This window comes from Denticeps clupeoides, unplaced genomic scaffold, assembly GCF_900700375.1.
Source record: "Denticeps clupeoides unplaced genomic scaffold, fDenClu1.1, whole genome shotgun sequence".
Classification (NCBI taxonomy): Eukaryota; Metazoa; Chordata; class Actinopteri; order Clupeiformes; family Denticipitidae; genus Denticeps; species Denticeps clupeoides.
Window position 1 is genome coordinate 5,844 of NW_021629693.1, and position 7,682 is coordinate 13,525.

The 7,682-nt window shown below is 48.3% G+C and overlaps 1 pseudogene; it reads left to right on the forward strand.

The window, feature by feature from the left end:
- Positions 1 to 1,934: 1,934 nt before the first annotated feature.
- On the forward strand, positions 1,935 to 3,245 carry LOC114771751 (C-X-C chemokine receptor type 4-B-like; annotated as a pseudogene).
- Positions 3,246 to 7,682: the final 4,437 nt, after the last annotated feature.

Genomic DNA, 7,682 nt, shown 5'->3' on the forward strand with positions numbered 1-7,682 from the left:
TACCAAGGTAATGACTTGATGGTGTTACGACTGGGAAAAGCATCTGAGGTTGAACAGGTGTCTCTGTTACTCACTCCTCTTTTATCCCAAGAACGCCACCTGAGAGTCATGATTTGTTCTCAGTTGCCTTGAGGCAGGAATTTTAGTGGCCGCCCTTCAGACAGCCAGACACCGGAGCAGGATTTGGGAAGGTAGCCCCCTCTGGTCATGCAAATGCACCTTCAGCCCAATCCATCCCTCCCTCGCTTGCTGTCTGGCTCTTATTCTGTAACCGTCCCTCTGTCACTCTCTTGTATTTGTCTTCCTCTACCTGCGTCTCTTTTCCATGCATTTCCACGCATGCATAGATACCGAATGATGGACTGTCCTTCCAGACCATCTGTTTGTCTTATCTGATGTTTCAGGTGGATTGTCTCCTTATCAGCATCCCTCTCCCTGTCCTCAGGCGTCCCTGGAGGGACTGCTGGGTGAAGGCCTTATTAACTTCAGCTCTGGATGAGTGGATCTCGCATGCACGCAAAAAGCAGAAGTTTAGTGAAACACATGCTGCAACAGAGCAACCTTTTATTAAACTTAAACGACCGTGTTTAAGAAGACCTGTAAAAAGGAGGTGCTGCTTACCTCAGCAAGATGCACACAGGTTCCAGAGCCAGACATCCTGCAATATTCAAGAACAATAACCAACATTCTCTCAAGGACATTTTTAACCTCAAAACCTCCAGAGTGCAGCTTCCTATTAGAAGGCCTGTGACACACACAGAGAGACAAAGCCACCGATAATGATGAATTTCCATTAATGACTGTAAGGTGGTAAAAACGGTTAAAATACAGTCAGTCATTAAATTCTCTGATCCCTCCGATCACACCAGAGACCAGAGACTATTCACACCACACAGAACGACATTTACACACAATCGTTCTCACACACATACACACACACACACACACACACACACACTTCCTTTTCAATGTCGGAGAGTGAGCAGGGGATTTAATCTCAGAGTAAACTGGAAATTCGGTCTGTTGTGAAAGTACATCAATTTCTTCACCAGCAGCACCAGGTTGTGAGGACAGGTCACCGTCCTCCAGCGTAACCACGCCCTGAAATGCAATTTTGCATAACAATGTGTGGAGCAGGCAAACACGAAATACTATTAATTCCTTTTTTTTAACTGTCATAAGCACAGTTCGTTTGGAGATGCTCTTCTTTCGTACAGTAAAGGTTAAAATGAAACGAATTTCATAAATACATCAGTGTTGAGTGTTTTTCATGAATTAACACCTTGGCGTGGTTCTGTGGACTTCTTGTTTTCTTGGGATTGTTGTGCGTGTATGAAATGTCGGTGTCTGTATTATCTGGGGTAGAATGTTCCTGAACTGACTACACACTTCACCTCGCACATATCTCAGCATGGAGCTTTATGGTCCATATCTGATCTTGCTGCACAGAATTATATTAAAAGCACAATAATCTTAATAATAGTTATTAAGTAAAAGTGAAGTGATTGTCACATGTGATACACAGCAGCACACGCACACGGTGCACACAGTGGAAATGTGTCCTCTGCATTTAATCCATCAACCCTGAGTGAGCAGTGGACACCATGACAGGGGGCGCCCGGGGAGCAGTGTGTGGGGACATTGCTTTGCTCAGTGGCACCTCATGGCACCTTGACGGATCGGGATTCGAACCGGCAACCTTCTGATTACGGGGCCGCTTCCTTAACCGCTGCCCCAGCAGAGATATTATATAACTATATAATTCATTAGTCCTAGTAAGGGAATTAATCCGTGTCTGTAAGGTGCAGGGGACTCGGAGGGCGTTGCAACAGCGCCAAGCCCCGCCCCTGGGCGGAGCCACGGCCTGCGGCGGGTATTTAAACCCGGAGCGGCTCGGCGGAGGGGACCAGCAGGAACCTTCTCTCCAGACCAGGATGTCTTATTACGAGGTGAGGCGTCCTGCTTGCTTGAATAGGCGCGGTTACAGGCGTGTGATGTCGTCCTTGTTTGCCTCTCCTTTTCTCGTTTCTACAGCATATCCTTTTTGAAGATGAGATCCTGGGCGACAACAGCTCGGAGTCCGGCTCGGGGGACTTTGGTGCCGAGTTCGACGTCCCTTGTGACCGAGCGGTCAGCCACGAGTTCAGCCCGCATCTTCCTCCCCGCCGTGTACGGCGTCATCTTCCTCCTGGGGACCGTCGGGAACGCGCTGGTGGTCGCGGTGATGGGCTTCCAGAGGAGGTCCCGGACCATGACGGACAAGTACCGGCCTGCACCTGTCGGTGGCCGACCTGCTGTTCGTGCTCACGCTGCCCTTCTGGGCGGCGGGACGCGGCCAGCGACTGGTACTTCGGCGGCTTCATGGTGCGTCGCCGTGCACATGATCTACACCGTCAACCTGTACAGCAGCGTGCTGATCCTGGCCTTCATCAGCGTGGACCGCTACCTGGCCGTGGTGCGCGCCACCAGCAGCCAGGACGCCAGGAAGGTGCTGGCGCAGCGCGTCATCTACGCGGGGGTGTGGCTCCCGGCGCTGCTCCTCACCGTGCCCGACCTGGTGTTCGCCAAGGCCGAGGACGTCACGGTGAGGACCATCTGCGAGCGGATCTACCCGCCGGACTCGGCCGTGGCGTGGCTGGTGGCGTTCCGCGTCCAGCACATCCTGGTGGGCTTCGTGGTTCCCGGCCTGGTGATCCTCACCTGCTACTGCGTCATCATCGCCAGGCTCTCCAGCGGCACCAAGGGCACCCAGAAGCGCAAGGCGCTGAAGACCACCGTGGTGCTGATCGTCTGCTTCTTCGGCTGCTGGCTGCCGTACTGCGCGGGCATCCTGGTGGACACGCTGCTCACCCTGGGGGTGGTGGCGCACAGCTGCGCCCTGGAGCAGGGCCTGGAGAAGTGGATCTCCGTCACCGAGGCGCTCGCCTACTTCCACTGCTGCCTCAACCCGATCCTGTACGCCTTCCTCGGGGCCAAGTTCAAGAAGTCGGCGCGCAACGCCCTGTCGCCCAGCCGCGGCTCCAGCCTGAAGATCCTGTCCAGGAGGCGCGCCGGCGTGCCGTCCATCTCCACCGAGTCCGAGTCCTCCAGCTTCCACTCCAGCTAACGGCGAGGGGCAGCAGAGACTTCCGTCCCGGGCACTTATCAAATGTATTCTATTTATTACATATCTATATTTTTTTGTATAATGAACCGTATTAAACGTGCGTGGTGGTGGTGGATGATCCTGCACCAAATATGATATCCAGGTACCATCTGACCAGATCCACTCTTTTGTGTTTTGCTCTGTGTGTTTTTAACAACTGAAGAGTGGCTGACATTATGAAGCACGCTATTTATTAAAAACGTCTCTCAGACACTGTTTGTGTGGTTGATATCCAATTCAACTGTTATTCCAGAATAAAAGTGAGCATGTTTGGCAGCGTGATGACTTGTGGCCGTTAGATCATAAGTGAGGACATCAAGCTGGAACCTTCATCTACCTTTCCAGCCTTATCATTCCAGACAGTCCCCCTGGAGACACTCAGAGTTAAGTGTCCTGCTTAGGGACGCGATGGGAGTAAGTGAACCTCTGTGTTCTGGTTCACTGGGCCACCACCACACTCATCTGCTCATCTGATGTGCTCTTTAGTTGAAGGTGATGGTGGAGATTAGCTGGACACCAGGGCTGAGGAGTAGAGCAGATGCTGCAGTGGCCTTCATGTTAATGTCATTTCTACCACCCACCTTCACATTTTGACGAGTCGAGCCCCCTCTCTCCATGTGTTTTTCCACTCCACCAGGGGTTAGAGGCTAAAGCCATCGACATCCAGAGAGCAGGAAACCCCTCATGTCTACGACCATTAGTGGCCAGTCAGAGTTCCTGCTGTTCTGACCTCAGTGGAGCGCGCACACACACACACACACACACACACACACACTGTCCATTTTCAGAGCTGTGAAAGCACTCAGGAGGGAGGTGTGGACAAAAACGCAGAAAAGTGTGTGTGTGTGTGTGTCACTGGGTGAGGACACTGGGGTTGTATTTAGGGTCTGTGTGGCACCGAGACCTTTTAGGTTTGATTTATGGTGGTAAAGCCACAGAAAGTGACAGTTTTATTGCCACAGTAATACGTCTGTTTGGTCGCTGCCGAGTGACGCAGCCATTTGTTTGTAGGTGGATGGGTGCAGTTCCGAATGACACAACACAATCTCAACACAACACAAACTCCTCTCCTCTGCTTGCAATCTGATCTGGGAGTGTGGATTTCAGGGTAGGGGGCAGCTGCACCCTCTAAAAGTGGAGGATGAAAGATGGGATTAAAAAGACCGGCAAAGTGCTGAAAAACGGCCTGGGTGTGTTCCTGTGTGTGTGTGTGTGTGTGTGTGTGTGTGTGTGTGTGTGTCGGGTGATGGTAGTAGTCTAGTAGGTAAAATACTGGCCTGTAAACCAGAAGAGCACAAAGACCCAGGTTCAAACCCCACTTACTTCCATTGTGTCCCTGAGCAAGACACTTAACCCTGAGTGTCTCCAGGGGGGGGACTGTCCCTGTAACTACTGGTTGTAAGTCGCTCTGAATAAAGGCATCTAGTAAGTGCTGTAAAATGTAAATGTGTGTGTGTGTGTGTGTGTGTGTGTGTGTGTGTGTGTAAACAGCTCTGTGATGCGCTGCCAAATTTACTCCACAATTATAGCACATGATTGGTGATAAGGACTGACTGGAGATAAGAACGATTTGTTCAAGTTGCACTTCAGAGCTGTGCTGAAAATCACTCCAGAGAAGATCAAATGAAAGAATATTATTGATAATATTCTGTGAAATTGACCCCATGAAACCATGATCAAAAAGCTTCCCCTACACTGCAAAAATTTAACACTGTAAACAATCTGTCACTCCTAATATTTTAGCATTGACATAATATAAATAAACAGGTTACAGCAGGTTTCATTGGTTTATTTAGATTACGTCAATGCTAAAATATTAGTCGTGACAGATCAATTTTTTAAAATTGTGTACAGACCATTCCTTTTCATAGAAGATTTTACATTGAGGGTTGTGGAAGGATGTCATATAAAAAAAAACATAGATTAAAGTGTATTTGAATGACTTTTAATATTTTTAAGCCTTAGAGACACTATACAAAAAGGAGAGCAACGTGTAATCAGTATACGATCAGTTTAATAAAAGTGTAATAATATTGATTTACATTTACAGCATTTACCAGACGCCCTTATCCAGAGCGACTTACAATCAGTAGTTACAGGGACAGTCCCCCCTGGAGCAATTTAGGGTTAAGTGTCTTGCTCAGGGACACGATGGTAGTAAGTGGGACTTGAACCTGGGTCTTCTGGTTCATAGGCGAGTGTTTTACACACTAGGCTACCACCACCCCTTGATCACTGCAAACCTCAAGGATACAATCAATCAAACCAGATCAGCAGAATCTGTCTTGGGCGAAATGTCCAGTTCAGGAGGCTGGTGGAGGTGGACGTGGCTGAATGGTGGAAGAGAAGAGAGGCAGCAGCAGAAGGAAGATCCCTCAGCCAGCTGTTAACAGAAAGGTGGCACGTATCTGGAGGAGGTGTTTACAGCGAAGGATGCCCATTGTATTGTGATTCCTGTGTTTAGAGCTCTGGATTTCTCAGCCAAACAAAGGCCCATTCTGTAGAGCATGTTATCATCAAGTCATTGTCTTTAATCTTCAAGATCTGCTGGGCTCAGATGGCTGACACTTCACATTAATGTCCAACCAAACTGGGAGCAAAGGGTCACCACCACCGCAGAAAGGCTTTTATATGGTGGAGAAGTGCAATGCTGGGATGTAATGATAATTTCCCCGCACAAGATCCTGTTATTGTGTACGTAAAAAACACTAACTTGGAACTGCAGGGATATTAAAGCTTTTTACTCCGAATCTGACATTTCTGAACACACACACACACAAATTGAGACAGGGCTGTTCCTCTCATTAAAATACACACCCAAACACACAAACAAACACATGCAGTGCTGTGTGTAATTGGCATGTATAAACACATCCATAGGAACATCACACACACACACACACACACACACATTCTATAATTATATAATCTCTGGAATCCACCAAAACAGGAAGCACTTCATCTCAACTAATTTCAGGGGGAAAAAACAGTAAGGAGAGAACACACATGTTTTTTCAATGAGCAACTCTCTCTCTCTCTCTCTCTCTCTCTCTCTCTCTCTCCATCTCTCTCTCTCCCGCTTACCGATCCTGACAAGCTCATTTTGAGCTGCCTGATTTCCTGGATTGTGAGTTGTCTATGGTGCTCTGTGCTTTCCTCTGTTTTTATGTGATTAGACTTTTGACCGGTTTGTAATAAAGCGCTTTATCTCGCTCTCTCCCCAGGTAATGGTGTGTGTCTCCCATGTTAACGTATCACATCTGTGAGAACCGGGTCATTTCTGAAAACCCAAACACTCGCTGTGCGGAACTCGGACTTTTCTTTGTTGATGCATCTAAAAATAAAACAACACACAAAAGCTTCCTTCCTCCTTCCTCCTTCCTTCCAGCTTCCTTATGCCCAGCACCACGTCCTTCATTTCTTCATTCATCAGACGATGAATGCGGCTTCGCGTTCCATCCCTCGCTCAGCTGTGTCCTGGAGGAAGTCGATATTCGTGCCACCGTATCCTGTTTGACAGGTGGCCTTGTGTTCTGCACGCAGGTGACCTGCTCTGTGGGTGGTCTGAAGAAGAGCCACTTCTGTGGGAGGTTTATAACCCACTCGTGTGCCCGTCACAGACCATCGACTGAACAAACTCCCCGCCTTCACACGCTCACCAAGTGCCTTCTTTTTATATTACCAGGCTGATTGTCTTCCTCATATCTTCTGATGGTTGCTGTGATGGGAACTGATCGAATCTTCTCCAAGACCCTGACAGCCTGGGAACAGACAGGTGCTCCAGTTCAGCTCTATGGATCGAACAGCGAGACTTTATTTCCTGTCAGCGAGAGGCTACACTTCCTGCAGCTCCGAGCAAACAATGGTGGGAACGAGAGTCCAGCATCAACGCCCCCTTTCACACCTTCAAAGCAAAAGCAACAAATCCAGACAGCATGAACACATTTAGGATTGGAAAATTGAACGTTTTTTTTTTTTTTTACTTTGTTAGAAATAACATCTCTTATGCTACCAAAAACCATTATCCTGCACCAGATACAAATGCACCATGGCAGCCGTCAGTAGACCAGGTTTCAGCCACTGGACTCCAGTAGACCAAGACGAGGAGGCCTTGTCTACTGGGCCAGGCTGATGAGCAGAAGTTCTTTTTCTCTCATCCATATGCACTTCATATGTGATCTCACGCACAAAACCTACACAGGTCTGTACAGGTTCTGAGGAGCACGGAGAAGTAATTACAAAGAAGGTGCTGAAGACAGAGGATTTTCTCATGCTTCTAGTTTTGTAACATGCAATTAAATCCCTTAAGGACTTACAGGACTGTGAGAAGGTTGGTGTTGAAACGCTGAAGTAGCGAGCTGGGCTCTGTTTGTTTTCCCTGAACCATCCCTCAAACGTGACCTCTCAAATGCTGACCTTTAACCCCAAGCTCATTTCAGGTCTCCATGATTAGTGTGTAGAGGAAGTGCCTGAACTCAGCAATGTGCAAGGGCTGTAGTGACAAGGACCTGCTTATCTTTCCTAATCAGAAAAATTC